Source organism: Coffea arabica, chromosome 7c (genome assembly GCF_036785885.1).
Source record: "Coffea arabica cultivar ET-39 chromosome 7c, Coffea Arabica ET-39 HiFi, whole genome shotgun sequence".
NCBI lineage: Eukaryota > Viridiplantae > Streptophyta > Magnoliopsida > Gentianales > Rubiaceae > Coffea > Coffea arabica.
In genome coordinates this window covers 22,951,085-22,961,710 of record NC_092322.1, presented here as the reverse complement: position 1 = coordinate 22,961,710, position 10,626 = coordinate 22,951,085, and the positions used below count along the sequence as shown (strand labels likewise).

At 34.3% G+C, this 10,626-nt stretch overlaps 1 long non-coding RNA gene across 1 annotated transcript; it reads right to left on the bottom strand.

Moving 5' to 3' along the window:
- Positions 1–8,117: 8,117 nt before the first annotated feature.
- On the bottom strand, positions 8,118–9,468 carry LOC140010751 (uncharacterized). The gene is made up of 2 exons (XR_011817862.1): positions 9,315–9,468; positions 8,118–8,970 (listed from the first exon to the last, which is right to left on the bottom strand). It is a non-coding gene; the product is annotated as an uncharacterized lncRNA (long non-coding RNA).
- Positions 9,469–10,626: the final 1,158 nt, after the last annotated feature.

Genomic DNA, 10,626 nt, shown 5'->3' with positions numbered 1-10,626 from the left:
AACTATTTTGCTCTATCCATGCCCTATTGAGGAAGAGTAAATTTGATGTTCACCTATAGGTGGCAGACAAGCCCATTTAACTAAATTTATTCATGTTTGCTCATAAATAGATGGATATGGATATCTTAAATTTTTACATATGGGCATAAAATTTTTTTACATATGGGCATTAAGGGGTTACCTAATAATACCCATTTAATAAAGAGGTATTATTGGATAACTCACTAAATCCAATTAACTCATTTAGAATTATTTTTTCCAAACCTCCTCTCTTCCCCTACCCATTTAGAAGAAATTTGAGACCTATGTTTGATTATTGAACCCATTGTTGGAAATTTTTATGCATTAATATTGCTGAAGCCTTTATATGGTGAAATGTTTTATTTTTTAGCCTTAACAAACATTTGATGCACTTTTGACACAGATAGATATCATCCTTAATTTTTTTTTCAAATTTTTCATTTTATCAAGATGTTAGCTACTTTTGTTTCATTATTTTTATTATTTGTTGATTATATCTTATTATTTTATTTTATTTTTGTAGTTTGTTAACTTGTTCGTTTTTTAGCATAACCAATTTACGACAAGTTTTAGCCTCCTTTCCTACCTTTCCAAAATGAAATTTTACATTTACACACAAAAAAAATGCTAGGAACTCAAAATTTTTGGATAAAGTTTTATATTAACTTTCATAGTACTTAGTTCAAATTTTTATATTTCAATTGTTCAATTATTAAATAGTATGTAATTTTACGACATAGAGCACGGATAAGAAAAAATTGATAATTAGGCTTATTAAGCATTATAAGTAAACATTTACAACTAATGATAAGTGCAAAGGGTGATATAATTTGATAATTTAGTTTGCAAAAATGAATTTAAATAAGTTTACAAAAAGTTAAAATAAATGAATTATAAATGAGTAACGGGTTATCCAACTCATTTTTTGACTTACCCATTTATACCCATCTAATTAGATTAATATAAATGGGTTGACTCAATTATACTTATTATCCATTTCAACTCGTTCAAAGCCGCCAAATCACCCACTTTTTTTGAATAGGAATTGTTGCAACTAAGCCTTAAAGGAGGATTTTTGGTCAAATTCCTGAAATTCCAAAATGTTGTACTTGAGATCCAAGGGGATGAATAATGCGCTTCTATAGCACCCAAATCAAAATTATTGACAATTGGAACTCTTGAAGCATCACCATTGACCACATACTGTTGATGCGTTGAACATACATTTGTGCATATAATTCTCCCAAATGTGCTATTGCTTTTTCAGTAGCAAAACCAGTTTGTACAAGAAAAAAAAAAACCTATTTTTCTAGATTGTTGTCATAACCATGCGAGAATCCATTTTTGCATGATCTCGATGACTGATATTTGCATTACCGAATTTGGAAGTTAATTTATTCTTTTTACAAGTTGAGTGCTATTGATGGTATTTTGGTTCATTTCTATGTGCTGTAGTATTTTAATAAACTATTCAATTTTCACGTAAGTTATAAGGAGAGAATATGGTAACGGTTTTTTAGGAATTATTACATTTGACTAAAACTCATGAATTCATCTTTATTATTAGAACTTCAAGGTTTTCAATTGCAATAAATTTTGTAGCCTACAATTGTAATTTAAATATAATTTGAATAGCCAATAACTCTTAAATTATCTAGCATATTATGCAACTTATGGTTTTTTTATTAACTTTCATCGCCTATTATATATATACTAGGTATTCTGCCCTGACGCTATGCGTCAGGTAAGTTGGATCCGGTATTTTATTATAATGAGTATGAGTTTGAAAAATTGGAGGGCAGAAAGAATTATTCAATCGAACTTTAACGTCAAGTATGTCTTGAAACTCACTGCAACATCAAACAACAAAGATCCAGTACAGAGGAGGGGAAAAAAGGATAGCCCTCCGTCATAATAAAAGAACAAAGCCATAATTTTGTTCAAGGAAAGAGACCTTGGATCTGCCCAGAAAGAAGTTTTATCCAACTCAGGAACTATAAGCGTCACTAGGGATGCGGCACCCGCCCCACGGGGGGCTCACGGGGCGGGGGAGGGGTCCCCCGCCCCAACCCCGCCCCGTTGCCATCCCTAAGCGTCACGCCACTGGCCATTTGGTCCAGTGGTCATCACCATCATGGTGATGCTGGAGGTCAGGGGTTCAACCCCTGCCTCCCACAAATTTGCCACTTTACGTGGCTAGTCTTCTGTCCCCACGGGATAGCTCGAGCGGTCCGCTCCCCCTCCTTAGGGTATGGCGACCTTCCTGACTTGTCCAGGGTTCGAGTCCCGTTGTTAACGTGCTCGGTGTGGAGTGGGCTCCTACATCAAAAGGTGTAAATTTCAAATCTGATTGTAGGTGGGGGAAAATAGTAGTCAAAATACCAAATACAATTCCAAGAAGGGACAAATTAATGATCCATGCTTATTCCAAATAAAACAAACAACACATTTATGATTAACCGCTGCAAATAGAGTGCAGCAAAATCCACTGATGCAGTAAAACAACCTAAGAGGTTTGTTATACCAATTACTTCATTTCAAAACAAAACAAAAGATCAACAACCACCGCAAACTCTCAATTCTGCAAGTGCTTGGAGCAACCAAATCTCTCAGGAACTTGCCGCATGCTTCTCAACTTTTCAATAATCAACCAGCAGTCCAAGTCAGTCATTTCATCCATCAGTGTGTGAAATTAAACCCCACTTTCCTAAATTCAAAGACCCTTAGATTCTACATTATAAAGCACCCTGAACACCACAAATACTCCCACCTCATATCCACCATCCTTTCCGCTTACATTCACCAAAATATGAGCTTCTACTTCCCATCTTTTAAAGCGATCAACATCAACCATCAAAACAGCAAATTCATTACAGCGTCCAAAAATAAAAATCAAAGAGCAAAAACAGAATGAATCAAGTAGTAATACTCATTCTTGGGAGGAAGAACTCGAGCAGGGACATCTTCAGGGGCAGGTTTAACATCCAAAGCGGAAGCAGAACCAGTAACAGTGGCAGAAGAACCAAAACCAGAATCCTGAGAAGAGCAAGATGGCCATCCCTTCAAAATTCTAGGACCAAAACTTTCACCCAATGCCGTTAACTAAACCAAGCAATTCCACAACATCACAGATGTAGTAGCCCTTATCATCCATAGCTTCATTTCGACCGTGAAACCATGGAATTTTTAAACTTCTCTACTCTACTATGTTGAATAATATTTCCACCTTTCAACCCCATCACCCCACCTAATCCTAACCCTAACCCTAGCCCCCTTAAATCACAGTTCTTCCTCCTCCTCCAAACACTCTCCTCACTCTTCTCTTTCTCTATTCTGCACATATCCCCCATACATCAAAATTCCCGCCTCCCCTTTTCTTCAAAAAAATCAACAACTTCTCATTAAATTCTGCAGAAACTATTACGTTTAATCTATGAATGAAAAAAAATCCCTGATCTTAATTTACAATCTAATAGAAAATTCAATAGGAAAACAAGGGAAGGAAAAAACACCGCCCAGAGAAAGCTAAGAAGAAAAACGAGGAACGGGAAAGACACAGCTGGTCAACAAGGCGAAGAAAAGAACGAGAAGAAACAAGACCAACAAAAGAATAGGAAAAAATAGCAGCTCCCAAAACTCTGAAAGGGCGCGTACTAGATTCAGCTCAACTCACCAGAACAGAACGAAGAACGCTAAGAACAGAACAAAGAAGAGAATGAGAGGAAATTGCTGACCACCAAAATGTTGCCATCGAAGAGAGCCACGCGGACAGAAGTGCATTTCCAGCAAAGCCATTGCCATCCAATCCCAAAACGCCCCTCAAAGTCACAACAATCGTAGTATAAGCGGTCCATTGTCCACTGTTCATAAGCGATTCACGCTTTATATATGTATACTAGCATGGTTCTGGCTGCGCTATGCAGCGGCCTACCCACTGGTATGAACAGCTTAATTTGTAACAATGAGGATAATTTCCCAAAACATCATCATGTATATATAGGCTCAAGAGGTAAATACTATGCAAATCACAATAATACATTACATAAACTCAATCATTCATGTCATAGTAGAATAGATACTTGGATGCCAGCCACAGTTACATATTAGGAGGCTTAAATAAGCTTCATTGCCTAATAAAGTACAACATTGATGGTTAAACTATTACTAAGTATATTACGATCCATTACTTTTTAAGTCAAAAGAATAATGGATCATAATATAATTCAAAAGATATTGTCTAAGCAATGGAGGAAAGGCAATGAACAAAAGATTTAACAAAAGTACAGAAATAGGCCATATTAGTCTTCCTTTGCTTTAGCTTTCTTGGCTGGATTGTCTTTGATATTTGCAGGTGGACCATACGGTTTTGCAGGTTCTTTGGCAAACTCTTCAGGAGCCTTTGTTGGATGTTAGCATGTGTGTCTGCTGGTAAATCTTCTGGAAACTCAAGGCTTCGTTTTGCTCCACTGGTTGCAGATGTCTGGCTGTCTTTGTAAGAACTGGCTCCAGCAATTTCTTCAAGTACCAACTTTGTGCTTGGTGTGAACAATTGATCCTTTGATGATGTTTCTGCATGCCTTGCTGATGAACTGCCAAGTGCAGAAGAAACTTGAGTGTTTTCTGGAAGTTCTAGTGGAAGGGGATGGTGTGATAGTTCAGCTGCAGTGTAAGCCTTAATAACAGTATTCTTTCTCTGCAGTTGACCTTGGAAGGGAGTCTCATAGGATTTCAGAAAACAGACCACCGTGTACTTTTTCAAGGCATCATTAAGTTCAGTATCTATTTCAAAGCCCTGCACCAGAAAATTTTTTAAGCTAGGTTCAGTGAATTCCTTTCTATGTATATTTGTCTGTATGGCTGAATATAAGATAGAAAATTCATACTTACATCTTCTTGTGCTTGCTTAAGCTGTAGTGGAGTGAACTCAATCAATTTTTCAGCATCTTCTCCAGATATAATGCAATGTATTGAGCACGAAGCATTAGTTATAATAATTGGAATGCGAGCCCTTTAATTGAGTGGAGGAATTAAGATTAATATATGGTAACAAACATGAATAATGTTTAATTTAGAAGCATAAGTTAATGATCTAACCTGAGTTCAACTTCACTTTGCTGTTTGCATGAAGGATAGTGGATGATCCAGTCAATGTCAGCATTCACAATTTTGTGACAATTCGCACAAGCTGTAGCCCAATATTTGGTGAATCCATATGCAAGTTTGATAGTTCCTTGCACCCAAGCTGCTTTTTGCTGAGGCAGGCAACCATGAATGGTATTTGAATGTGAATTAGAGAGAAAATAGTTATATTTAAGCAAAATTTTAGAATAACAATATGCCACTTACAACTGGAAATGATGCCTGAAAATTGTTGATTGCTTTGATAGCTTCTTGATTTGGAGGAGGAAGTAAACAGTTTGCATCATTGTATGTTTTAGCATCAAGCAAATTTGTGATTTCTTCCTTGTTCAAACTAAACCTGAATGATTATGTTTAGAGCATAAATAAAAAAGTTACCAGTAAAATAAATTCATAATTTACGAAAAAAATAAAAAGAAAACTATACTTACCATTGCTTGAAAGAGAGGTCATCTGGGAGTGGAGGATTTATTAGAATTCCAGATGAATACCTTGTAGTGAATGACAAAGCTGTAAAAATGATGAAATGTTTTAGTAGTAGAACACATGAAATACTTAGAAGACAAACAGTAAAGGAATTATAATGTATAATGAAAATTTTACTATTGAATGTGGTCACTTTAACACGGAGAGCTATGATTAGAGGAGCAGTGCTAATCATATCTGCTATTTTGCTCCCTTCATCATATTCAAATTCATTCCTGAGAGTCATAAGCATGAGTTTCTTCCTGTCAGATATAAGAAAAAGATGTAACTACTATCTTTAAGGTAAAATGACTTAATAAAAAGGTAGTGTTCCGGTTTGATTTACTCTTCATTGACTATTATAATGTCTCTAGAAGAAGTATCCGGATCTATCTGTTTTACTGGTAATGCCTGAATCACAAAGCCTCTGATATCTGAAGTAAAAATATTGATATCAATGTAAGCAACCAATAAAATATCAAATGATTGTCAAGTAAAGTAAAAAATAATGTAAAAAAAATTACTGCAAAGATTATCTGAATCAGCATGTTTGTGCAGATCAGAGAAGTTTGTCAGCTCAAATAAGCAAGGCAACATAGGTGGCACAGGTTCAGCATAATTTTCAATCAAAGTCTTGTAGTTCAAAATCCAGGAGCATTCATAGGCCCCAATTCTGTATGTTGGGTCAGCAGGAATGACAATTGCATTAGAAACATAATATCTTTGATAAGGCTGCAGAAATTTGCTGAAGACCTTGATGTGTTGTTCATAGGTCACAACAGAAACTTTTGTTCCCTGATTAGGATTAGGAAAAGTTAGTCACAGATATATATTGAGTTATAGCCATACCTATCATGTTGATGGCTAACATCATATATTTATGACACAGAAATTAAAATTATAGGAATGAATAATAGTTAGGTGAGTATTCACTTGCAATGAAACTATAGTTCTGATATGATTAGATGAAACTATGGTTTGTATAGATGAAAAGGTTAACTGCCATAAGTATTTGAATTGCTGCAGTTCATTAGTTTTCTGCAAATTTAGAGAATTAAGATATTGCACTCCCACATGCTGTCTGCTACAGCTGGTCTTCATGACCAGGAGAAATATACATTTTTTCTATCGTTAAGCTTTTACAATTCCACTATCTTTTTACTGTGTGTGTCTTTCGTGAGATGTAATAAGCAATAATGTAGCAGGGTAAAGAGAAATTCCATATGTATATGTTTGTGATATACTCATAAGAAAGGTTTATAATGCAAGAATAACTTTCTTATAAGGTGAAATTTTTCGGTATAAGTTTGAAAACTGACTTCTCATTCACTCCTTTTTTTTTTGGTGTCACAGATTGACAACATTGTTGTTTTTCTTCTGGAACAACAAGGCCTACTTGCTAGCCGGATAGAAAAACAAGTGGTAATCATCCCTATTCTCACCTTAGGAGGAGGATAGAAAAACAGGTCCTTTAGGAGCAGCCTGCTATAAGTAAGAGATCAGAGTTCTAAATTCACTGATTACTATGTCAAAACAAGTGCTAATCATCCCTACTTGCTAGCCGGATAGGAAAACAGGGCTTTTAGGAACAGCCTGATATAAGTAAGATATCAGAGCTCTAAATTCACTGATTACTATGTCAAAACAGCTGCCAATCATCCCTATATACCTACCCTTGAATTCGAAAAGTGTAAATTCCTTTATTCCTTTTTGATAGATTCTGATCAGCTTTAACACCAAAGGAAGTGAATCCAAAATGATTATTATATGTTCTAATAAGAGTTCTAAAAGATTGTGCCTCTTGTGAAGATGAAGTTAATAACTCTTTAAAGATATTTGGAATTTTATTTTGAGCCAAAACAACTTCACCATCTTGACAACAAAAATATGCTGTCTCAGAAAAAAACTTCTTGGCTCCGCAATGAGGACAATCTAGTTAGGTTGGTAGGTTATCAGCTTTGTCAGGAATTATATCCAACAAAGCTCTTCCTGTTTTGCACTTTGTTACTAAAATACAATTATTTGAGAGCATTTAGTAATCAAACCATTCAATTGATTTTAATGGCAGTGGAGAAAAACATATTAGAAAACTTAAAAGTATTAACTCTAGACCTGGTTGAGCTTTTTTGAGATATGATGTGTGATGGTTCGAACGACATCGAGAACTACGCTGAACACCAACAACTGAGGAACACTCATTAACAATTGTGGTGCTTGTTTGCTTTTCAGTTATATTTGTAGAAGCAATTGATCTAGACTTTGATCTCAATCTCTTCTTTTTCCATCTAAAGTAGGCATGTCTTCTATATTCTTTCTTATTTATCACCTCTCCAGCATAAATGTCAGAATATTCAAGAGGCCTGTTATTATAAGATATAACTGGAGTAGTACCTATTATAGGTATATGTCTATTCACAAAGAGGGGAGGAGTATAATTAGTTAGTTGCATGTCTAGACCTGATATTTCAAAATAAACATTTCTCCCTTTAACATTTGTGACTTGCTCACTCTGAAACTGATTTTCTATAACAAATGATTGCTCATTGCAGTTAACTTGTGATGAACCAGCAGGCTGAACATCAGACAGATTGATTAAAGATGAATTGATTGGGAGCAAAGAATGATTGTCAATAGAATCAGAGGTATAATGAATTCCTCCAGTATTTTCTGAAGGAAACCAAACATTTTTACCTCTGCAGTCATTCGGCAGAATTAGGTTCCTATCGATGTGATTTTGTGAAGCACATGTTTCAACAAAGTGGTTTTCACAAATGTCATTCTCACAGTTGATAGTAAAAGGAGAATATGGCTCATAAACAGAAGAATCGAGACTAAACTTCATATGCTCAGTCAGCATATTTAAGTTTGTCTTTTTGTTTCTTTCCAACATTTTTAGATCAGGGGAATCATCAAACATTTCATCTATCAATCTAAAACCTGTACTAAATTTTCTTTTTTTTTTTCATTTTGAAACACCAAAAATCAAAATCTAATTTTACTATAAACAAAGCAAGATGCTAATCCAAAGGCACACAAAATGACAGAATCAAAGCATCCTAGAATAGCTAAAACTAAGTAATATATATAAAATGACAACCTTAATAAGCCAAAGGACAATGATACTAAATGATGTAATTATTGAATAGATAAGCAGCTAACAGCATCATGCAACATTTGAAATAAAAAATAGAGGGAAAAGTAAACTATCATAGCATAACATCAAACACATCGCATTCCTTAATTAAGAGAAAGCAATAAACAGAGGCAACAACAGTGAAAAAAAAAACTTGCAGTTCAAAATAGAAGGTGATAAAATAGAAACATACATATATTTTCTTTGCTCGCCTGAATGTTGGCAAAAGTCCGGCAGCATTTGAAAATAATATAAAAACAGAGAAAAAAAGTAAACGTAAGCTAATCGAAAAAATAGCATCATAATTATTCTTTTATGTATAATATCAAACACATGGTAGTCTTTAATTAACGGAAAGTAAGAACATGGCAATAAATATAAATAAATAAACAGAAGGTAAGAACATTCATCAAACTAAAAAATTGCAACTTAATATGCTGACTGAAAAATTGACAGAAACTAAAATTAGTTGCTCAAACTAAAATTTGCAGCTCAGTCATCAAACTAAAACTAAAAAATTGCAGCTCGAAATAGAAGGAAAGAGAATAGGAATTACCTAGATTTTCTTCGCTCGTCTGCTGAATACCGGCAAAACTGGGAAACAAAGGTATATATAGAGCTGCAAATAGTAAGTTCTGAAAGCTGTACCATAGATGATAAGTCGGTAGAACAGCCATCCCTAAAATGAGCTGATTTTGGGGAAAAAGGGATTTGAGTGAGCTGTTTTTTGGGGAAAAAGAAGAATTCACGCAAATGTGGATGATTTTTTGAGAGGTAATTGAAAGGAAGTACAATTAGTTGGTGGAAGTACAATTAGTTGCTCGAGGAATTGACAGAAAATCGAAGATTTTGCAGGCTTCTAAATTTTGGGGGAAAAAATTTTACTGACCTAATTTTTGGGGCAAGGCAAGACAAAAATTCACGTGCGTGTGGAGGATTTGTGGGTTGCAATCAAAAGGAAGGACAATTGGTTGTTGAAGGAATTGGTAGAAAACTGAAAATTTTGCAGGCTGATTCGACGGGAAGAAAGCGGCTATTCGAGAGAAAGAAAGAGGCTATTCGACGGGAAAAAAGGGAAAGGGAAAAAGAGGGAAGGAAATTCTGGTAAATGAAGAAGAAGGAAGCTCGATGACTAATAAGACCATTAACCTGGTGTTGACTAACTTACATCATGAGTCATCAGTCATACTAATCATGCTAACAGGCAGAAACATTACTTCTAACGAGTATGACTGCATTAATTTGTATAATTATATAATTAATAATATAATGTAATTCAAAACAGCCCATGTGATAAAAAAATCCACAAATAGTCTACAATTATTTGCATTTGACCAGAAAATTATCAAAGAGATATTTTCAAATATACAAAAATAACACTAAATAGTTAGCAACTATTTAATGAGCTAGTTTTCATAAAAAGATTCAATTGACCTTTCAAACCAATTTAAAACCAATCAAAAGGAACAAATAAAAATAATTATATAATGTAATTCAAAACAACCCATGTGATAAAAAAACCCACAAATAGTCTACCATTATTTGCATTTGACCAGAAAATTATAAAAGAAATATTTTCAAATATACAAAAATAACACTAAATAGTTAGCAACTATTTAATGAGCTAGTTTTGATAAAAAGATTCAATTGACCTTTCAAATCAATTAAAAACCAATCAGAAGGAACAACTGAAAATAATTATATAATGTATTATATAATGTAATTCAAAACAACCCATGTGATAAAAAGGTCCACAAATAGTCTACAATATAATGTAATTCAAAACAACCCATGTGATAAAAAGGTCCACAAATAGTCTACAATTATTTGCATTTGACCAGAAAATTATAAAAGATATATTTTCAAAT